The sequence below is a fragment of the Balaenoptera physalus genome (assembly GCF_965194825.1).
Source record: "Balaenoptera physalus genome assembly, chromosome: X".
In the NCBI taxonomy this organism is placed as follows: Eukaryota; Metazoa; Chordata; class Mammalia; order Artiodactyla; family Balaenopteridae; genus Balaenoptera; species Balaenoptera physalus.
The window spans coordinates 24,994,511-25,019,042 of record NC_138903.1 but is presented as its reverse complement, the minus strand read 5'-3'; the positions used below and the strand labels follow the sequence as shown (position 1 = coordinate 25,019,042).

Here is a 24,532-nt window from a genome sequence, read left to right as displayed (position 1 = left end):
CACATTAATTTTCTTCATGCTAGAGTATTACACAACAGAGCATCTAAATCCATGGAGGTCACAGATCCTTTCCTCCACAACCCCTATGCATTTTCCTGCTTGACTGAGGTCAATTTGTTTGAAGCAGAGAATCACTTTTTGGTGGAGGTAGTCTGGACAGATGGCCTCTCAAAACTTTAAAAAATGGCATACAAGTGGGAGTGGGAAATGGAGAGGGAAGGGAGCCTGTTATCACTTGCAGCTAGTCACATCTTTGCTTCAACACCCAAACCTCAGCTGTGCACAATAACATTCTCCTTCATGCTTTAAACCTAAGTAAGCCCAAGTAGACAAAAGTAAAGTGGAAATAAGTCTATTCAAATCTAGATAAAGACTTGATTTTTATATTAAATGACATAATTTGATGTGCTATAACTTAATACCAAAGTATGTCTAAAATGGTTTTATTATAATCTTATGCAAATTAAGCCATTCAATTTATCTGGTTTTCTTCCCCATCACCAATTACACAGTATTTTACAAAAAGTTAAATAACTTTATGCATTTACGGCTTCAAAAATCACCTTTTCATCATGTCTTGTATTAATAAATGGTGAACCTTCCAAGTCCATCTTGCATGTCTTTGTGAAAAAGAGTGCATATTGTCTTGCCCTATGCATAGAGATGGTTGAATGGTTTATTCTCTTCTGTTTGAGGTAGAACACTATCTCATTGATATGATTTTGCATTACTCTCATAAATTTTTAACAAAATTGATATGATAAACTGATACAAAATGTTTAAACATTTAAGTAAAGGTGTTTGTGTCAATGCAGTGTTGTTTTAAATTCACTCTGAAAAAGCAGCTGCCAGATTACAGATGATAGCTACTTGAAGTTTTATGTTATGACTGATTTAATAAAACTACACATAGAATGAAGACACCAAAACACACACATACAGACAAACAAAACCAAGACAATTTGAAATTACTCTTTTCGGTATAGGGGGCTTGCTTGAAACATAAATTAGATGCTATTGTAAATGTAGAGTGGTAATCTCAAAATAACAGATTATGTGATCTTGACAGATGCCTTTCTTGACAGGAAAAAAAAAAGTTTAGAATGTTAATGAGGTGAAACTGACATGTGAATTAATCTAATAACTTGCAGTCAGGAGAAGCTGTCCTCCATATTTTCTCCACAAGTTCTTCCCACTAATACTCTACAAAACCCTAAAATAAGATAGTTCATTTATTGTAAAATACCCTCAGATTTTTTTAAAAGAGAGTTTTCTCAAAGTACCAAGAATAACTATATGAAAAAATCAGATTTTTCCTCCTAGTATTGTTAAACTTGTCGAATGTCTCTAGTGACTTGACTCAAACAGATGTCCACATTTTCATTCCATATACTTTGAAAATATTACAATATCATATCTAAACGTGAGTTTTGAAGAAAGACTAAAGATAAGAGGAAGCTATGTCAAGAACTTTAAATGAGTAAAAGTAATTAGCTCTTTTTCATGGAACCTAAAGGAAATCATATTTTCTGAACTCTGAAGTTTGAAATTAGCATTTGATCTATTGACTTACCTCTGAAATGTAGAAAATATTTGGCATTCTATTTTTCCCTCATACCCAAATCTTCAGATAGGGCCACATTATCGCCACAAACTAAGATAGTTATTGCATTTCTAAAATTCATTTAATTTGCCATGTGATTAACAATGTTAGTCTGGGAGGGAAAAACAGTGGGTGTCATTTAGAAAAACATATTTCTAATTTCCAAAACTTTATTAAGTATCTAGTACATGTCATGGGATGGGGAAGTAGAAACACTAAAATGAATAATATATGCTTAGAAAAAAACTAAGCTTTCCAAGCTAAGTTATTTAAGATATTTCAGAATGGAAATGCTTATCTTACCAAGATAGCAATTAAAATGTCCATCTAACCTATAATATGTCCAGATCAACTCTTGGCTAGCTGACCACCCAACAGGGCAAAAGTAAATAAATCCAGTTAAGGGGATTATTAATGGTAAATCCAATACTGCCATCTTAACAAATAGACTTTTCTATTATGTTTCCAAAGACATTCAAATTCAACAGATCCAAAATGAGCTTGTATTATCTTCCTTCTCAAATCCATTCTTTCTCTAATTTTTCTAACCCACTAAATGGCATCATCATTCACATTTTTGCCAAGGAGAATCAATTTTGTCACTTCCCTTACCTCATCTGATTTACCCTTTTATCTAAAGATTCACAAGTACTTTGAATAGCTTTAGGATTTTATCCAACATTGCCCAAGCTCGAATCACTTTTTACTACAATAACCTTTTATCTGTTGCACCAGCATCTACTTATACTCCCTCCTAATTTAGTCTCCACATATTAAAACTTTAAACACACATTTAAAAACACACACATATTTAAAAATACACACGTGTCACCCCATTGCTCAAAACCACTTTCTCGAAAACCCATGAAAGGTTTCCCATTCCTCTCATGACAAAGACTAAAACTCTTAACGGTGACTAAAGTCCTGTAAAAGTTAGTATTTTATATACTTCATCTCATGCCATGCTCCACACTGCTTTCCAAACTTCAACAACACTGACCTTCAAGTTTTGGAAAATTATAAGCACATACTCTGCCTGGAATGTTCTCCTATCTGTCTTGCCTGATTTTGACTTAGTTAATACATATTCATAATTCATACTTCAGCTCAAATCTAACATCGTCAAGCCTTCCTGACACATCTCTCCCCTAACCGGGTTGAGTGCTCCCTTGTAGCAATCGGGGACCAGATAGAAAACAGAACCCACCCCAGGTAGGTAGGTCAATAGAGGGAGTTTAATATAGGAGCCAAGTTATGAAGGTGTTAGATGAGCTGAAAGAACAAACAGAAGATGAGACACCCATGGATTCACAGTCGCAGGAAGTTGCCATCATGACTAGAGCCCTGGGGTAAAGTCTAAGGAAGTAATAGTGTTACCAGATGTCAGGAGTTTGAACCACCAGTACTTGAACCACAGAGGTAGAAGCTGCCCAGTTGGAGCTACAGCCAAGGAGGAAACAGAACTCTTTATGATTAGTATCTGGTGTACCGCAAAAGTTTAAGCTCCTTAGGAGAGGAATCATAGATGTCTTTTTTTTTTAAGACTAAATAGTACATGTTTTATTTTATTTATTTTTTTATTGGAGTATAGTTGCTTTACAGTGTTGTGTTAGTTTCTGCTGTACAGTGAAGTGAATCAGCTATATGTATACATATATCCCCTCCCTGTTGAACCTCCCTCTCACCCCCCGTTGTAACTCTAATGCCTAGAATGGTCCACGATAAATGTGTTGAATAGAATAAGAATCATTTAATCAACTAACTCTTGTGATATTTTAACCACTATAACAAAATTAATCTGGTGGTGTATTCCAGGTATTCTAAACATATTTGGGAACAAGGGCCCCTCTTTGGTAACTTATGAAAGTCATGAACCCTTTCACTAGAAAAACGCACATAAACATTAACAGTTTACAGTGATTTTTTGGAGAGGGGGCTCATAGACAGGCTACAGCCCATCCAGGAATTTCTTGTACTTCTAATCTAGAAGCAATAAGATCCTCTCCAGGTGGGTGTGGAATTGCATGGGTGTATTTTTGTTTTCCCAGTATCTGGGACCCACTACTGCCATTTAGTGAGAGAGGAACAGGTAATATAAACTTCTCGCAGAGAAAAAGTTTCTCACGCAATATTTCTCTAATAACCTATCATGAATCTCAGGACGTCAGATTAAAATTATACTGAAGAGGAAAATTACTTGTCCATCAAATTCAAAATAATGTTTCTTCTTTCTCTGGTGACAATGAAATTCACCATGAAAACAGCCTGGTTTATAAATGGCTTCTGGGGGGACTTCCCTGGTGGTGCAGTGGTTAGGAATCCACCTGCCAATGCAGGGAACATGAGTTTGATCCCTGGTCTGGGAAGATCCCACATGCCACGGAGCAACAAAACCTGCGAGCCACAACTACTGAGCCCACGCGCCACAACTACTGAAGCCCATGCACCCTAAAGCCCGTGCTCCTCAACTACTGAGCCCGCGTGCTGCAACTACTGAAGTCCATGCGCCTAGAACCTGTGCTCTGCAACAAGAGAAGACCCCACTCACCGCAACTAGAGAAAGCCCACATGCGCAACAAAGACCCAACGCAGACAAAAAAAAAAAAATAGCTTCTGGGACTACATACATGTTTCATATTTACAAATGTTTAATTTACATAACAGCTGTCACTGAGCTTTGATAAATTTACACACAATAGAAATGTAAATATATAAAATGCAGTATAGTAGTGAATTTTGGGGGGGATTTTGTTAATTACCTAATTCTCCATAGCAAATTATCCCCAAACTTAGTGTTTAAAACAACACACATTTATTATCTCACGGGACCTGTAGGTCAGGAATCCAGGTGCAGTTTACATGGGTCCTCTGGCTCAGGGACTACGAGGCTGTAATCAAAGTGTTGGACAGGGCTATGATCTCATGTGAAAGCTCTACCAGGGAAGGATCTACTTTCAAGTTTACTTACGTGATTGCTACCAGGATGCAGTTCCTCGAGGGTTGTTGGACAGAGGGCTTCAGTTTCTTGCTGGCTGTTGGTCAGAGGCTACCTTCAGTTCCTGCCACATAAGCCTCTTCATATGGCATCTTGTTTCATCAGAGCAAGCAAGAGAGAAAAGCCGAGAGAGTGCCAGATTGAGAGTAAGCAAGACAGAAGTCACAGTCTTTTATAGTTTCATTTTGAAATTGATGTCCCCTCACTTTTGCCATGTTCTGTTTGTTAGAAGCAAGCCACTAGGTTGAGCCCATACACAAATGAAGGAGGGTTACACAAAGGCATAAGTACCAGGAGGCAGGATCATTGGGAGTCATCATATTGATAAAAGGCTCTGTACCACAGGGATGAAGCCATAAAGGCAAAAGGAAATAAGTTTATTGAAAAAATTTAAGTTATATTTGAGCTGCTAAACAGTCAATTCTTATATTCCTAGTTTTTTTTTTTAACAATTGAATTTCCTCTTCATCAAAAGACAAATACATAAATACTATCTAAGATTTCTCTCCATTCTCACTCTAGTAACTCTCACCTCTGTATCTGAGCATTGTTTTAATGGCACATTTAAAAAGAAGAGATTATGTTTTAAATGTTAAGATAAAATAAACTTGAAAAGTTATTACAGAATAGTTTGACTATCTTACTCCTGGGAGTGATAATATAATTTTACTTTTGAGAAGACCTTTACAACTCATTAGCTTATGAATTATGTATCCTTCATGCAAAGAAAGGAAATGTAATCCTAACTCTTTATAGGTGAGACACCCTATATTTATTTCTCTTAAAACTAAGTAGAGATGCCTTCAGATATTTCATTACTCTTAGAGAATTAAATGGCTTAGCAAAAGTCAACTTTCTCTTCTCAGTAGGCAAATTAAAAAAGCACTTATTAATCCAGGAATCCACTCTCCAACTTGTATATACTTTAATAACAAGAAGAGGAAATTTACATTTTCAAAATGATCTTTAATTTTGTACATCCTCCATAATTAAAACTGCTACTGTGCAAAAAAGGAGTGAGCGCTAATACTTTATTTTAATTCAAAATGTCTGCCTTACCTGGAAGTATAGGGTTAACAATACTTAAAGCTCTGTATGTAACTGAGAAAGAAATTCATTTGCTGGATATCAAGTCTAAAAATATCCATCCCCAAAATAAGAGAATGGCAAAGCAGAATTGGACACATGAGACTAAAGATTCATTGAAAATCACGGTTGGGAGTGAACTCAATTAAATCAATGGGGCCATTGCAACCAGGCCATATATCTCTACTTGGTGAGCTAACAATCCACATTCTAGGCATTTTTCTAAAAATAACTGAAAGATTTATAATATAAGGCTTACTTGAAGTTTAAAATGTGGGGCATTTTTTAGGCTTGTTAGTTGTCTTTGAATGATTTTACATAGTCTAATTTGACGTTGCTTATTACTAAAAGCCCATTGAGCCCCCTTCCCCATATACTGTATACCCTGAAATATCGTGTCTGTAGGTTTTGATGGCAAAATGGGTTTGGGGAACTTCTCGAATAAGGGTTTGAGGAGGAGCACTGGGTTGGCAGAAGGATACTGAGCAAATGCCTGCACAGGAAAAGGTCAGAATAAAGTCCAAGAGAGACAGCTACACACACACAAAGAGAGAGCGAGAGAGAGAGCAATTGAGAGAGAAAGAAGCATTGAAAATAGGCTTATTTTTTTTTTCCAGTTTTGCCTGGAATCATTTCTATTCACTCCTTGTCAGAACAAGGAAGTCCAAATTCCAGACTTCCCCAGACCAATTACCATGCTATTTTCAATCTACTCAAAGAAAGCAGGAGGTTATGTCCTACATATCATTCTTGCAACTTTTCAGGAAAGGAAAGGTAGAAGAGCTGGGAAGACAAATCTAGTTCTTGTTCACTGTTACTTCTAGGAATTTAAGGGTGAGAAAAGAACACAGGCTGTATCATCCTTGTTTCAATGAGTTGCCTACTATCCCTTTGTCCTAGGTGGTAATTGCTGGCAGAGGAAGAAAGAGAAGGACTGCAATTCTCAACTTTGCCTTTCACAACCTATGAAGCACATAAGTTTACCTGTTGATATGGTGATAGATTTTGGCCAGAATTAAACAGGAATTAACCTAAAAAAGGAAGAAAAGCAATGCTACAAGAAGAGAAGAGAGAGGCACAGGAGATAAAATTAATCTCACTTACCAATTTTGCAGTAGTTCTTTTTTACTATGCATTGACACCTCTTTCTTTAGCCTTGAGAGTTACCTTGAGCTTTTCTGATGGAACAGCTCTATGCCATGAAAATAATCAGTTCATCATTTCTAAAGTCCCTCCAAACACTCTTTGCAGAGCATCACTGTGTCACATCCACGTAAACAGAAGAAAAAGATTAAATAATCATTTTATCATACCACAGCCCTATTGTTATATTGTCTTATAAGTACCTCAACCTCAATTTGTCCAAACTAAACTAAACTTTCCCTCCTAAACCTACCCTTGTTTCTAACTAAAAGACATCACCATCCACCAAGTTGGCAATTGTTTTTTATTGTGTCTCCACTTGCCCTGATTGCCTTCATTCTAATCGGAAGTTCTGTTAATTAAAACCTTTAAGTGTCTCTTGAATTTATCAATTTCTCCTTACCCTCACTGCTAAAACTGTAGCTCAGATCACAACCATGTCTCACTAGATTTCTGCAACATTCTTTATTAAGATGCCTTGCTTGCTTTCCTTCTCCATTCTCCATACAATTCTAATACAGATAAGATACTGCCATGTTCATCCTTTCAAGTTTACTTAGTTTACATGATTTTTATGACCTAGTACTTACTTTTCTTTACAGCTGTGGTCCCTTTTCCTCCTGCCCCCTTGCCACCCTCCCACACACACATCCATAATTCCAATTATACTACAAGATACAACTTAAGCATTATTTTCTCTGGGAAGACTTTCCTGATATGTCTATGTTGGCTTGTGTGCCCTATAAGGTATTTACATTACAGGTGTTTAACTGTCTCCCTTTCAAGGCTGAAGATTCAAGAGAGACTAAGGATGAGCATTCTTCTTAGCATTTACCTTTGAGTCATCAGCAAATTTCCTGGCTCATATTAGGCACTCAATACTGGATACTTAAAATAACTTCCTTTACTGGTCACAAATATCAGTTCCAATTTATTTTATTTATTTATTTATTTATTTTATTTTTTAAAAATAAATGTATTTATTTTATTTTATTTATTTTTGGCTGCGTTGGGTCTTCGTTGCTGTGCGTGGGTTTTTGTCTAGTTGCAGAGAGCGGGGGCTACTCTTCGTTGCAGTGCGCGGGTTTCTCATTGTGGTGGCTTCTCTTGTTGCGGAGCACAGGCTCTAGAGCGTAGGCTTCAGTAGTTGTGGCTTGCGGGCTCTACAGCGCAGGCTCAGTAGTTGTGGCGCAAGGGCTTAGTTGCCTCACAGCATGTGGGATCTTCCTGGACCAGGGCTCCAACTCATGTCCCCTGCATTGGCAGGCAGATTCTTAACCACTGTGCCACCAGGGAAGCCCTCAGTTCCAATTTTAAATGTCTAATCATTGATAGTGTGTTGGTTTGCATTTAAACACTACCACAATTAATTCTGTTAGTTGAGCATGAAATTCATTCTCTGGTATTTTCAGCTCTTGTATGCCAAAACTTAGAGGCCCACATATTTAAAATTTTACTTCCCAGGTCCAGTCTCAAAAGAGAAGTCTCATTATTATTCTAATCACGTCACAAAGAAAACTGAGGCAAAAAGAGGAGTTATGTGACTTACCCAAGTGACACACTGACAATCCAAAATAAATCCAGGAGTAATCCTCTGAATATTCTGAGTCCAATGTGATTGCTTAGCTCCTGAGTGTGCTCTTTAACATTCATGGGGGAAAATGTAGTTTTCAAAACTGTTACACCCTTGAAGATGAATGTTATTTCTGTTTATAAGAGACAGGTAACTATCTTCAAATATAAAATGGCTTTAGATCGGAAACATCTAGCAAAGTTTAGAAAATTTTAAAAGTGAATTGGTAACTAAAGAAAATATACAGGAGTTAGGAAATGACTTTGGTGATCAAAATATCATTGTAGGAAATTTTACAACTCAGGGTAGGGTACTTACCCCTGAGGAAAGTGGGTGTCCTGATCCTAGCGTTCTCAGCAATTTAAAGTCCTTTTGTTTAAGTAATAACCCATGAAAAGGTTGAGACTGCACAGATTGACTCTGCTCTGGACTCAAGCTGTAAGTGAAACCAGGCAACTTGACCTATTTTCGCAAGAAAACTAATTAACAGCAAGGGTATTGAGAAAGGGCAGGATTACCTGGAGCACCGTGGGCTCCTGGGGACGACCCCTCTGGGGACAGCACTCACCAACTCATTCCCAATGCCCTTAGACCAGCTCCTCCTCCAAAGCTTCCCAGGCAGGGAGCCAATCTTCGGGTCCCTTTCTCTGAGGTTTTCCTTTGCTGCCTTCATCTCAGGAATGTGGGGAGAGCGACTTCCTGTCTCTAATGCAGTTTTCTCAGGTCTCTAAACAGCTTACCCTTTTGTTATACAGGGACACATCCAAGCCTTGATAAATTTGCGTTTAACACCTAGGCACTCGGCTAAGAGCAACAAAAAGCCTTCAGTTTCTTGGACCCATTCCCTTTAAAAGGGAGTGAAGTGTGTTAAAGAACACTTTTTTTAATTGATTGATTGATTGATTGATTGATTGCTGTGTTGGGTCTTCGTTTCTGTGCTAGGGCTTTCTCTAATTGCGGCGAGTGGGGGCCACTCTTCATCGCGGTGCGCGGGCCTCTCACCATCGCGGCCTCTCTTGTTGTGGAGCACAGGCTCCAGACGCGCAGGCTCAGTAGTTGTGGCTCACGGGCCCAGTTGCTCCGCGGCATGTGGGATCTTCCCAGACCAGGGCTCGAACCCGTGTCCCCTGCATTAGCAGGCAGACTCTCAACCACTGCGCCACCAGGGAAGCCCCAAAGAACACTTTTTGTTGTTGTTCAGGTATAAGATTTGTAAATGAACCAATATGTTTAAATAATAACTTCACCAGGCACCGGTTTAAGTATTTTATATCTGTTACTTCTTTTAATCCCATAACAACCAAATGAGGTAGGTAACGGTTCCACTTTAGAGATGCAGAAATTGAGGCCCAGACATAGTAAGTATCTCGTCTATGTCACATGACCTGGCAGAGCCTCAGTTTCAGCTTGAGGTATCTATTTTTGTGCTTGAGCTCTTAACCACCAGGTCTGCTTCCTCTGACTTACAGACTGGATGCATGTGCATATATGGGTGAAGTATAAATATGGATGCAGATGTAGATATAGATGAATATAGCTATAGTCACTATATCTATATTTATCTTTTGAATATAAAATAAATAGTAAATTACATCATTGTACTTTTTTCAGTGTGCTCCTTTATTTTCTCTGTGCATTTTCTTCTTTCAGTGCCTTGTTTCACTAACTAGGTTTCTTCCTTTCTTTCCCTGAACTGTTTTCTGCGTGGGGATAATTGCTTCTTGTACCGTAAGCAACTGACACTTCCCTGAAATAACTGAAAAGACCTGAGGGACAGATTTATAGTCAGAAGCCTTAGGTGTTAAAATACCCTTGGGACTCCAATTGAGCCTGAACATTAGAGCCCTAGGGAATGGATATGCCTTATCATTTTTCTTTGCTTTCCTTTGCTGATTATTCTTAGTAAATGGCAAAGACTCCTGTAAGTATGTGCCCAGAACAACTTCAAGAATATTGCAAAAACAGAGGGCATATTCCTCCTCTTGTTTTTCCATTGTTGAATTAAAGTGAAGCACAGGCTTATATTCCCAAAGGCTATATAAGTACAGACAACATGGAGATTAGATAATTAGGCATGTATAGTTTTAGAATAATGGAAGATTTGTTTAAAGATATTTAGAATTGCTCTGCATTAGAATGATATTTCTCTTTGAGATATACAACTAGAGTTAGTTGTTGTGAAGAGAGAAAATGCAACCCCCCAAAAGTCAAATTAGCAGTCTGTTACAAAAGAGATCATAAATGCCATGGTAAGGTCAGGTATGTGTGGCCTGAAGAAGACTGGCACTTACCTTCAGATGAAAGAAAGTAATTCAGCATATGTGAACCCTCGTTCTTGCCTCTGCCACTGAACAGAGAATAGTAGAATAGTAAGAAATTAAAATAAGAAGGCTTATTTGAGAGAAAAGGCAAGAAAGTGTCCAGCTGGTACAAGCTGAATGATATTAGAAGATATTATATATGAAAGTTATCTCTCTGCCTGGAGGTCTTTAAAATGAAAGCGAAAAGAATAGCTGCTCAGACTAATACAGCCATTTAAGCAATCCAATTCTAGCTGTCAAAGGCATGTGTTTGTGTGGGAGAGAGGAGAAAGGTATCAGTTAGATAATCTCAAATAGAAAATTTTAAAAGGGGCTCTCCATATACAACTGCATTAAAAGAGATGTAGCTGGAGAAATTAATGGCAGGCTCCATAATATAATTAGTACAAAGAATGAGCCTATTGAATAAGGAAAAAGACAAATGGCTATAAAACCTATGTTTACAAAGATCTTTTAAGAGTCCACAGTAGAAAGAAATACAGAAAGAAAAAAGAAAGACATATGGAAAGAAAAAAAGTGCAAGAAGAAAAAGGGGCAAGATATTGCTGAAGGGGAAACTAGCGTTTCTATTGGAGCTTAACACAATTAGAGGCATGAGAAAAAAGGAGAATTAAATTCAAAGTTAGTTTATCTCTCTTTAAAGCAAAAATAGTAAATAGGATAAGAATGTTTCTATTTGGGGGGGCAAATACTTTAAGTGAGAGGTATGACCAAGTAGAAGCACTAGATATCTAACTGTTCTCTGTGCTTTCCATTAAAGAGAAAAAGAAGGGGGTGAGGGATAGGAAGGGCAATATAGAGACACATATTTGCTTGTCCCAAAATGCTTAGGATTCTAACTTGGTGATTGTGTACCATAGATATAAAACATAGCTTCAGTATCTATTTAAAGAAAAGGAAAAAAGAATGGTGACTTGCTGTGTAGCAAAGAGCTTAAGTGCACAGATTCTTGAGTCTGACCACTGGGGTTCAAGTCAAAACTCTGAGTTTACTTACTCACTATGAAACCTCATTGTCCTTATGCAGAAGGAAGTTTAGGAAAGAACTTGAAAATATTTGGTTAATGAAACCAGATATTAAAGTAACAGATTTTAATAGAATAAAGAGGGACTTAAATTCTTTTTATAATGAAATATTTCCACCTAGAATTGAACACCGTTCAATATAGTAGAGATAGAGATAGGTAGATGGATGGATGGATAGATAGATAGATGGAGATTTATATGTGAATAATATATAAATAGATAATATAAATAAATCTCTATCTTTCTATTCACCATCCATCTCTTGCTGCAGGTACAACTATCTATTTATAGTTGAGAGATAAAGCAAGTCTAGAGATTGAGTACAAGGCATCCGTGATCTTGAAGAAATTACTTATTTTTGATGTACCCTGATTTCTGTATCAGTAAAGTGAAACTAATAATGATATCTACTATATGAGGAGTAAGTGAGAGCACCTGTGGAGTACTTAGAATGGTATCTGCCACACAGCAAACATTAGCAATTGTTAAGAACCGGTTAATGAACGAATCTTAATTCTGTGTGTCTGCTATGTACCAGGCTCTTTTCTAGACCCTGGGAACATGGCAGTGAACATCACAGGCATTTTTGCCCTCATTTTAGGGTAATCAGTGTTACTGTTAAAGTTATGAATGTTATTCTTGTTTTGAGAGTCTGTTTTAAGATGGAAAACACTTGAACACATTTAATTGAAGGGGGAAAAGAAATTACTTCTAGGCATAGTTTAAATATTGAAATCACAGAATAATTTATGGCATAAGAGGTTTCAGGAAGACAGAAAAGGGCATGATATGTAAAGTACAGGTTAAGAGGTTATTCTTTTTTTTTTTTCATAACTCTCCCAACTTTATTACAAGGATGTCATAAAATATTTTAAGATATACAAAAAAGTGTAAACTATAATACAATGAACACTCACATATCCAACTCCCAGTTTAAGGATTCAAGCATTAGCAAATGCAGCTGAAGCTCTTAATTCCCTCCCTAATTATAACCCCTTCCCAATCCCCACTATTCTGAATCTGGTGTTTTATCATCACCAAGCATTTAAAAAATACTTTTATTATATACGTATGTACCCCTCAAAACAAGTAGCACTGTTCAGTGTGTTTTTACACTTTAAGTCAGTGGTATCATACTTGGTTTTTTCCTTGCCTTTTTTGCTCAAAATTGTTGATATTTATCCCCTTTGATGCTGGAGCTCACTGATTATCTGTGTGCCATTCCATCACTATTCTGCATTTGTTCTCCTGATGAAGTACATTTCACGTTGTTTCTACCCCTCCCCCACCTCACTATCACTTTTACTAACAAAGCTGCTGGGAACATTCTTTTTTTTTTTTTTAACATCTTTATTGGAGTATAATTGCTTTACAATGGTGTGTTAGTTTCTGCTTTATAACAAAGTGAATCAACTATACATATACATATATCCCCATATCCCCTCCCTCTTGCGTCTCCCTCCCACCCTCCCTATCCCACCCCTCTAGGTGGTCACAAAGCACTGAGCTGATCTCCCTGTGCTATGCGGCTGCTTCCCACTAGCTATCTATTTTGCATTTGCTGGGAACATTCTTGCACACCCTCCTTGGATTCATTATACCTTAAACTACAAAATATGCACATGCATGGAAAACCAAGGCTTTCAGATACAGTTCCTACATAAAGTCATTATTTTCAGAGTGATTTACCATCACTCATATTTGATCCTTTATAATGGCCCCAAGGTGGATATTTTATAAGAAGATGCAATCCACAGAGGGATAGATTGATTTAAAAATCAGAATTATGGAACTTTTGAAAAGCCCTGCAAAGTACCAAGGAGTCATCTAATCGAACACCTTCATTTTATAGACGAGGAAAGTGATTCCAGGACGGGGAAGGGGCCTCCCCAGTGGTGAGCACTGGGCTTCAGAGTGGATCCTATGCTGGTCTCCACCATGATGGACATACATGTGAAATAAATATAATATAAATAAATCCCTTGCTTTTTCTTCTGTTCACTAAGACCCACTAAACAATGCACCATGAGATGTGGACCACTCGTAAGTCCTTCCTGGCTGAATTATGACTGTGCTTCCCTTGGTCAATTCAAACCACATTCTTAATTTTTCAAAAGTCAATTTCACCCTAGCTTTGCTGGAGTCGAAGCAAACATCAGAAGATAAAATAGATTTTCTAATCAAACACAAGAATAATAGGATTTGCAAAGGGAAATAAAATCATAAAGGAAAAGAAATTAGGACATAAATATTTTTGGAAGAATTTTTCAGAGCAAGAGTGAGTTATTACAGTTGGGAAACTATCGGTTTCCTTGGAGAAGAGTGAATTTTAAAAGCTGCCTGTCATTTGATGAGATTCCGTAAGAATTCCCTCTTTGACTAAACTTTAGTCAGGCTCCTTTGAGTCCATCCTCTCCTCAACAAGGCCTCATCCTCAGCTGCAGTCTCTGTCCCACTGGGCCCAGCTCAGCAAGTATTCCCATGCCCTTCGTACCTAACCAATTCCCCTTAGTAATCTTGCATCCACTGACCCATCCCTGTCCACTGACTACACCTCCCCAGCTGCCCCTGTTGTATTCAGCGTGGAGGTAAATCTCTCTCCCCTATTGCAATAGTCTTGAGTAAACTCTTCCTTGCCTGTTTGATTTCTGTCCGGTGCAATTTTTCTTGGACAGATTCACGTCGTGATGCCAGAATGTCACTGGGTCCCAGAGTACAAGCTGCCCATAATTAGGAGGACCGTGTCTTGGTTAACCTGAAAAGGTTTTAATTTCTCCGTCAAACCTGAATGAGATCCTTGCTGGGTAGAGTAATCTTGGTTGTAGGTTTTTCCCTTTCATCACTTTAAATATGTCCTGCCACTCCCTTCTGGCTTGCAGAGTTTCTGCTGACAGATCAGCTGTTAACCTTATGGGGATTCCCTTGTATGTTATTTGTTGCTTTCCCTTGCTGCTTTTAATATTTTTTTTGTATTTAATTTTTGATAGTTTGATTAATATGTGTCTTGGTGTGTTTCTCCTTGGATTTATCCTGTATGGGACTCTCTGTGCTTTCTGGACTTGATTGACTATTTCCTTTCCCATGTTAGGGAAGTTTTCAACTATAATCTCTTCAAATCTTTCCTCTGACCCTTTCTTTTTCTCTTCTTCTTCTGTGACCTCTATAATTTGAATGTTGGTGTGTTTAATGTTGTCCCAGCAATCTCCGAGACTGTCCTCAATTCTTTTCATTCTTTTTTCTCTATTCTGCTCTGCAGTAGTTATTTCCACTATTTTATCTTCCAGGTCAGTTATCCATTCTTCTGCCTCAGTTATTCTGCTATTGATTCCTTCTAGAGAATTTTTAATTTCATTTATTGTGTTGTTCATCATTGTTTGTTTGCTCTTTAGTTCTTCTAGGTCCTTGTTAAACGTTTCTTGTATTTTCTCCATTCTATTTCCAAGATTTTGGATCATCTTTACTATCATTACTCTGAATTTTTTTCCAGGTAGACTGCCTATTTCCTCTTCAATTGTTTGGTCTGGTGAGTTTTTACCTTGCTCCTTTATCTGCTGCATATTTCTCTGTATTCCCATTTTGCTTACCTTACTGTGTTTGGGGTCTCCTTTTCACAGGCTGCAGGTTCGTAGTTCCCATTGTTTTTTTTTTTTATTTTTTATTTTTTTTTATTTTTACAAGAGATAAATAGACTGACACCAAGCATTGTACATGGATGACCACAACAAAAGCAACAATGATTGCCATTACCAAACATGAAACACACTCATACTATGTCATAATATTGACATTCAGTCCAGTAATCCTCCACTGTAACAGCTCCTTTACTTTGCAGTGAAAATTGATTTGTATATTCTTTGCCTCTGAGTCCTTGTGGGATTTTTTTTTTTTTTAATTCAGACAGAAAGTCACAAAAATTATACTCATCCTCATCAGTTCACTCAGTCCCATGTAATTAATTGTTTTTTTCATCTTGATCTTTTGTTAGCACTTTTATGAGTTCATCAGTTTTTCATCAGAGTTCTGAAAATGCTTATTCATTCAGTTCAGCAGTACAGTCAGTTACCAGAAACCTGTACTTGTCAGAGTCTTTTCCATGAATTTCTTGAAGATGAAACCCTTTTATAGGAACATATTTGCAAAATCATCAGAGTACACCCAGAACTGTCTGTAAATGACAAAAGACTTAAAAATGTCCACGGTAAAAGATTTGATGAAAGTTCATAATAATGCAGTTGACAAGAAAATTAGTTATTTCTGAGATATACATTTTAAAGCAATAACTAGGATTATTACTTATAACATTATACCAGAACATATAAGATTTTTAGAAATTTCATGTAATGTCTGAAACATTTATATTAACATATTTCCATACATATTTCCATACAAATACAAATATAAGATTTTTAGAAATTTCATGTAATGTCTGAAACATTTATATTAACATATTTCCATACAAGTACAAATATAAGATTTTTAGAAATTTCATGTAATGTCTGAAACATTTATATTAACATATTTCCATACAAATAACCCAATGAAAGTTTAGTATTAGTTGTTTTGTTTGCTTTTTTATACTGCAGGTTCTTATTAGGCATCAATTTTATACACATCAGTGTATACATGTCAATCCCAATCGCCCAATTCAGCACACCACCATCCCCACCTCACCACAGTTTTCCCCCCTTGGTGTCCATATGACCATTCTCTACATCTGTGTCTCAACTTCTGCCCTGCAAACTGGCTCATCTGTACCATTTTTCTAGGTTCCACATACATGCATTAATATATGATATTTGTTTTCCTCTTTCTGACTTACTTCACTCTGTATGACAGTCTCTAGATCCATCCACGTCTCAACAAATGACTCAATTTCGTTCCTTTTTATGGCTGAGTAATATTCCATTGTATATATGTACCACCTCTTCTTTATCCATTCGTCTGTTGATGGGCATTTAGGTTGCTTCCATGACCTGGCTATTGTAAATAGTGCTGCAATGAACATTCGGGTGCACGTGTCTTTTTGAATTACGGTTTTCTCAGGGTATATGCCCAGTAGTGGGATTGCTGGGTCATATGGTAATTCTATTTTTAGTTTTTTAAGGAATCTCCATACTGTTCTCCATAGTGGCTGTATCAATTTACATTCCCACCAACAGTGCAAGAGGGTTCCCTTTTCTCCACACCCTCTCCAGCATTTGTTGTTTGTAGATTTTCTGATGATGCCCATTCTAACAGGAGTGAGGTGATACCTCATTGTAGTTTTGATTTGCATTTCTCTAATAATTAGTGATGTTGAGCATCTTTTCATGTGCTTCGTGGCCGTCTGTATGTCTTCGTTGGAGAAATGTCTATTTAGGTCTTCTGCCCATTTTTGGATTGGGGTGTTTGTTTCTTTGATATTGAGCTGAATGAGCTGTTTATATAACTTGGAGATTAATCCTTTGTCTGTTGATTCATTTGCAAATATTTTCTCCCATTCTGAGGGTTGTCTTTTCGTCTTGTTTATGGTTTCCTTTGCTGTGCAAAAGCTTTGAAGTTTCATTAGGTCCCACTTGTTTATTTTTGTTTTTATTTCCATTACTTTGGAGGTGGATCAAAAAAGATCTTGCTCTGATTTATGTCAAAGAGTGTTCTTCCTATGTTTTCCTCTAAGAGTTTTATAGTGTCCAGTCTTATATTTAGGTCTCTAATCCATTTTGAGTTTATTTTTGTGTATGGTGTTAGGCAGTATTCTAATTTCATTCTTTCACATGTAGCTGTCCAGTTTTCCCAGCACCACTTATTGAAGAGACTGTCTTTTCTCCATTGTATATCTTTGCCTCCTTTGTCATAGATTAGTTGACCATAGGTGCGTGGATTAATCTCTGGGCTTTCTATCTTGTTCCATTGATCTATGTTTCTGTTTTTGTGCCAGTACCATATTGTCTTGATTACTGTAGCTTTGTAGTATAGTCTGAAGTCAGGGAGTCTGATTCCTCCAGCTCCATTTGTTTGCCTCAAGACTGCTTTGGCTATTCAGGGTCTTTTGTGTCTCCATACAAATTTTAAGATGATTTGTTCTAGCTCCGTAAAAAATGCCATTGGTAATTTGATAGGGATTGCATTGAATCTGTAGATTGCTTTGGGTAGTATACTCATTTTCACAATGTTGATTCTTCCAATCCAAGAACATGGTATATCTCTCCATCTGTTGGTATCATCTTTAATTTCTTTCATCAGTGTCTTATAGTTTTCTGCATACAGGTCTTTTGTCTCCCTAGGTAGGTTTGTTCCTAGGTATTTTATTCTTTTTGTTGCAATGGTAAATGGGAGTGCTTCCATAATTTCTCTTTCAGATTTTTCATCATTAGTGTATAGGAATGCAAGAGATTTCTGTGCATTAATTTTGTATCCTGCAACTTTACCATATTCATTAATTAGCTCTAGCAGTTTTCTGGTGGCAGTTTTAGGATTCTCTATGTATAGTATCGTGTCATCCGCAAACAGTGACAGTTTTACTTCCTCTTTTCCAATTTGTATTCCTTTTATTTCTTTTTCTTCTCTGATTGCCGTGGCTAGGACTTCCAGAACTATGTTGAATAATAGTGGTGAGAGTGGACATCCTTGTCTCGTTCCTGATCTTAGAGGAAATGCGTTCAGTTTTTCACCATTGAGAATGATGTTTGCTGTGGGTTTGTCATATATGGCCTTTATTATGTTGAGGTAGGTTCCCTCTATGCCCACTTTCTGGAGAGTTTTTATCAGAAATGGGTGTTGAATTTTGTCAAAAGCTTTTTCTGCATCTATTGAGATGATCATATGGTTTTTATTCTTCAATTTGTTACTAGGGTGTATCACATTGATTGATTTGCATATATTGAAGAATCCTTGCATCCCTGGGATAAATCCCACTTGATCGTGGTGTATGATCCTTTTAATGTGTTGTTGGATTCTGTTTGCTAGTATTTTGTTGAGGATTTTTGCATCTATATTCATCAGTGATATTGGTCTGTAATTTTCTTTTTTTGTAGTGTCTTTGTCTGGTTTTGGTATCAGGGTGATGGTGGCCTCATTGAATGAGTTTGGGAGTGTTCCTTCCTCTGCAATTTTTTGGAAGAGTTTGAGAAGGATGGGTGTTAGCTCTTCTCTAAATGTTTGATAGAATTCACCTGTGAAGCCATCTGGTCCTGGACTTTTGTTTGTTGGAAGATTTTTAATCACAGTTTCAATTTCATTACTTGTGATTGGTTTGTTCATATTTTCTGTTTCTTCCTGATTCAGTCTGGGAAGGTTATACCTTTCTAAGAATTTGTCCACTTCTTCCAGGTTGTCCATTTTATTGGCATAAAGTTGCTTGTAGTAGTCTCTTAGGATGCTTTGTATTTCTGCGGTGTCTGTTGTAACTTCTCCTTTTTCATTTCTGATTTTATTGATTTGAGTCCTCTCCCTCTTTTTCTTGACTAGTCTGGCTAATGGCTTATCAATTTTGTTTATCTTCTCAAAGAACCAGCTTTTAGTTTTATTGATCTTTGCTATTGTTTTCTTTGTTTCTATTTCATTTATTTCTGCTCTGATCTTTATGATTTCTTTCCTTCTGCTAACTTTGGGTTTTGTTTGTTCTTCTTTCTCTAGTTTCTTTAGGTGTAAGGTTAGATTGTTTACTTGAGATTTTTCTTGTTTCTTTAGGTAGGCTTGTATAGCTATAAACTTCCCTCTTAGAACTGCTTTTGCTGCATCTCATAGGTTTTGGGTCGTCGTGTTTTCATTGTCATTTGTCTCTAGGTATTTTTTGATTTCCTCTTTGATTTCTTCAGTGATCTCTTGGTTATTTAGTAACGTATTGTTTAGCCTCCATGTGTTTGTGTTTTTTACATTTTTTTCCCTGTAATTCATTTCTAATCTCATAGCGTTGTGGTCAGAAAAGATGCTTGGTATGATTTCAATTTTCTTAAATTTACTGAAGCTTGATTTGTGACCCAAGATGTGATCTATCCTGGAGAATGTTCCATGCGCACTTGAAAAGAAAGTGTAATCTGCTGTTTTTCGATGGAATGTCCTATAAATATCAATCAAATCTATCTGGTCTATTGTGTCATTTAAAGATTCCGTTTCCTTATTTATTTTCATTTTGGATGATCTGTCCATTGGTGTAAGTGAGGTGTTAAAGTCCCCCACTATGATTGTGTTACTGTCGATTTCCTCTTTTATAGCTGTTAGCAGTTGCCTTATGTATTGAGGTGCTCCTATGTTGGGTGCATATATATTTATAATTGTTATATCTTCTTCTTGGATTGATCCCTTGATCAGTATGTAGTGTCCTTCCTTGTCTCTTGTAACATTCTTTATTTTAAAGTCTATTTTATCTGATATGAGTATAGCTACTCCAGCTTTCTTTTGATTTCCATTTGCATGGAATATCTTTTTCCATCCCCTCACTCTCAGTCTGTATGTGTCCCTAGGTCTAAATTGGGTCTCTTGTAGACAGCATATATATGGGTCTTGTTTTTTTATCCATTCAGCCAGTCTATGTCTTTTGGTTGGGGCGTTTAATCCATTCACGTTTAAGGTAATTATCGATATGTATGTTCCTATGACCATTTTCTTAATTGTTTTGGGTTTGTTTTTGTAGGTCCTTTTCTTCTCTTGTGTTTCCCACTTAGAGAAGTTCCTTTAGCATTTGTTGTAGAGCTGGTTTGGTGGTGCTGAATTCTCTTAACTTTTGCTTGTCTGTAAAGCTTTTGATTTCTCCATCAAATCTAAATGTGATCCTTGCCAGGTAGAGTAATCTTGGTTGTAGGTTCTTCCCTTTCATCACTTTAAGTATATCATGCCACTCCCTTCTCGCTTGTAGAGTTTCTGCTGAGAAATCAGCTGTTAACCTTATAGGAGTTCCCTTGTATGTTATTTGTCGTTTTTCCCTTGCTGCTTTCAATAATTTTTCTTTGTCTTTAATAGTTGCCACTTTGATTACTATGTGTCTTGGCGTGTTTCTCCTTGGGTTTATCCTGTATGGGACTCTCTGCGCTTCCTGGACTTGGGTGGCTATTTCCTTTCCCATGTTAGGGAAGTTTTCGACTATAATCTCTTCAGATATTTTCTCGGGTCCTTTCTCTCTCTCTTCTCCTTCTGGGACCCCTATAATGCGAATGTTGTTGCTTTTAATGTTGTCCCAGAGGTCTCTTAGGCCGTGTTCATTTGTTTTCATTCTTTTTTCTTTAGTCTGTTCCACAGCAGTGAATTCCACCATTTTGTCTTCCAAGTCACTTATCCGTTCTTCTGCCTCAGTTATTCTGCTATTGATTCCTTCTAGTGTAGTTTTCATTTCAGTTATTGTATTGGTCATCTCTGTTTGTTTGTTCTTTAATTCTTCTAGGTCTTTGTTAATCATTTCTTGCATCTTCTCGATCTTTGCCTCCATTGTTTTTCCGAGGTCCTGGATCATCTTCACTATCATTATTCTGAATTCTTTTTCTGGAAGGTTGCCTATCTCCACTTCATTTAGTTGTTTTTCTGGGGTTTTTTCTTGTTCCTTCATCTGGTACATAGCCCTCTGCCTTTTCATCTTGTCTATCTTTCTGTGAATGTGGTTTTTGTTCCACAGGCTGCAGGATTGTAGTTTTTCTTGCTTCTGTTGTCTGCCCTGTGGTGGTTGAGGCTATCTAAGAGGCTTCATGGGAGGCTCTGGTGGTGGGTAGAGCTGACTGTTGCTGTGGTGGTCAGAGCTCAGTAAAACCTTAGTCCACTTGACTGTTGATGGGTGGGGCTGGGTTCCCTCCCTGTTGGTTGTTCTGCCTGAGGCAACCCAACACTGGAGCCTACCTGGGCTCTTTGGTGGGGCTAATGGCAGACTCTGGGAGAGCTCACACCAAGGAGTACTTCCCAGAACCTCCGCTGCCAGTGTCCTTGTCCCCACGGTGAAACAGAGCCAGCCCCCGCCTCTGCAGGAGACCCTCCAATGCTAGCAGGTAGGTCTGGTTCTGTCTCCCCCAGGGTCACTGCTCCTTCCCCCGGGTCCCGATGCGCACACTATTCAGTGTGTGCCCTCCAAGAGTGGGGTCTCTGTTTCCCCCAGTCCTGTCGAAGTCCTGCAATCAATTCCCACTAGGCTTCAAAGTCTGATTCTCTATGAATTCCTCCTCCCGTTGCCAGACCCCCAGGTTGGGAAGCCTGACGTGGGGCTCAGAACCTTCACTCCAGTGGGTGGACTTCTGTGGTATAAGAGTTCGCCAGTCTGTGAGTCACCCACCCAGCAGTTATGGGATTTGATTTTACTCTGATTGCGCCCCTCCTACCGTCTCACTGTGGCTTCTCCTCTGTCCTTGGACGTGGGATATCCTCCTTGGTGAAGTCCAGTGTCTTCCTGTCGATGATTGTCCAGCAGCCAGTTGTGATTCTGGTGCTCTCGCAAGAGGGAGTGAGAGCACGTCCTTCTACTCTGCCATCTTGGTTAATCTCCTCTCTCAGGTAGTCTTCTTGTTGAGCTTCGCTGGTCCCTTTAATCTGGCCTCAGGTGGTTGCTTGGCTGCTCCTCCCTTGATTAGCAACTGTTCAACTCTGCCCCTTGGAACTCAGGGAAGGTCATGGAGGCTGGAGTCTTGTCTACAAGAAATGGGGGACAAGAAAAGAGGCCTCCGTGCCTGGGAGCCTCACAGGGCCCCACTCGGTTTCACTTGGTTTCATTTTGAACTGGCCTCAAGTGATTTTCCTTCCTCCACCCCCCACACCCGCCCCAAGAAAGGAGAAACATCAAATAGCAGTGATAGTTGGGATAAAAATCACATTGTCATTGTAGACCGAAAAAAAAACGCACAGCCTAAAAGCTGAGAATTATGTTTTATTCGGTGGACTTTCTGTGGACTTAAACCTGGGAAGCAGCATCTCAGATAGCTCTGAGGGACTGCTCCAAAGAGGTAAGGGAGAAGCCAGGAGATAAAGGAGTTTTGTGACAAAAACCAGGTAGTAGTCAGAACATCAAAAGATTACCTTTAATTAAAGAAAACCAGAGGTCTCAAGTTAAGGAATTTGGTGCTTTTCTATGTATGGGAAGATGCTAGAGTCTGGGCTCATTGAAATCATTCCTTTGATATGCACCTTAACTATCTAGGGTCAGTATCCTGCTTTTCTCCATCCTAAATCCCTCAGGGTGCACAGTTGGGGGTGGCTGCAGTGGCTGCTGGCTTGATGGCACAACATCCTTTGTTTACTGATATGGCAGGTGACATTCTTCATCCACATTATAAACATCTGCTGTAACAGTTTAGGCATAGCCTAAGAGAAAGCATTGCATATTGGGAACAGTAAAGTGGAGAGTCAGAACTCTACAGACCTACTTTCAAATCCTAGCATCATCACTTACTGCAGAGGTCTGAACCAAATGTTTGATTCAGTTTTGGAGTTTCAAGTTTTTTTCCTCTCTAATATGGTAGAAATAATACCTTCCTCAGGCCATTATTGTACGAGGATTAAATAAAAAATAAATAATGCCTGTAAAAGGGACTTACACAGCTCCTAGAATTTGGCATTTGTTTATTCACATTACCCTGCTCTCTGTAAAACAACAAAACACCAAAAAAATAATAATCTTAAATAGGTAGAACTACTGAAACAAAAAAAGGGCATTGTTCTACTTCCCAAACCAAATAAGACAGGAACTGAAAAATCTACTGCAGAAATAGCAATAAGAAATTCGGACTTGAGGCTCTTTTAGACTGTGAAGAGATTCTAGTTAACCTAATTAAGATAAATGGACCTTAATTGGCCTAAGGGAAACTCCCTGTGATAAAATGTCGAGAACACATAGATTTGTGCTGAATGCTTCTCAGAGAATGGAACCGAGGGCATATTCAGACACTTGACAGTATTATAATTGATTCTAGTAGAAACTTTAGTATAACCATAGCAGAGAAAAAAATTGGACCATTAGCATGCATGTCATTATTGTTATTATATATTTGCATATTCTCTTTTATTGAAATAAGATGGGAGCTTTTAACTAGCACACATGTCAAATTTTGTATTAGTCATTTATGAGTTCTTATGTTTAAGTATTATTTATAATTTGTAAATGTTTCTAAACCAGCAGTATCCTGGCACTGATTTAAATTTTCTCATGGAATGATTGTCATTTGCATTCAATTCCCAAAGAGCCCTGACTGTACTGTCCCAGGGAATATTCTTGTACAGTAACCTCCTGGAGGCTACATTGCAAGAGAGGTGTGTGGAAGAGTTTTTCTGTGCTCTACTTGAGAATGGTTGCACATCTCCAATGCTATGTAAAATGAAGTGATTGTTACAAATAGGACTCTTCAAGTCCAAGTGTGCTTGATGTGGCCCAATTCTCAGTTTCTCCTTTGCAATAACAGAGTTAATGTTTTGGAAAAAAAATTGTTTTTTAAGAAAACTGCAGAAGTTGCTGCTACATCAAAAATCAACTTGGTTACTATTAAAATTATATTTAACAGAATTGCCATATACAAGCTTCTATTTTTCCACTGGCTATACACAGATGTGGATCTAAAGGAGGAAGTGCGTGACTTTCATCTTCTCTTGATAATTTTATGTTGATTACAAATTATACAGATGGAAGGAATGTAAAATAAAGTGTAATGAAGGCCAAGAAAAGCAGGGGATAGCATACTTCAATTGCTGAGAAAACCAATTTTGTAATCAGAAAGACATGTGTTCAGAGTTCCTCAACTTATTAGCCATATGATCTTTGGCAATTTATTTAACTTCTCTGAATTTGTTTTCTGAAGGACACTTAGTACTCCTATTTCACTAGGTTATTATTAAAATTAAGTAAGA

At 37.8% G+C, this 24,532-nt stretch overlaps 1 pseudogene across 1 annotated transcript in view; it reads left to right on the top strand.

Moving 5' to 3' along the window:
* The window catches only part of LOC309652623 (small nuclear ribonucleoprotein E pseudogene), a 409,018-nt pseudogene that overhangs the window by 204,106 nt on the left and 180,380 nt on the right, over positions 1-24,532 (top strand). The gene's annotated exons all lie outside the window — the stretch shown is intronic.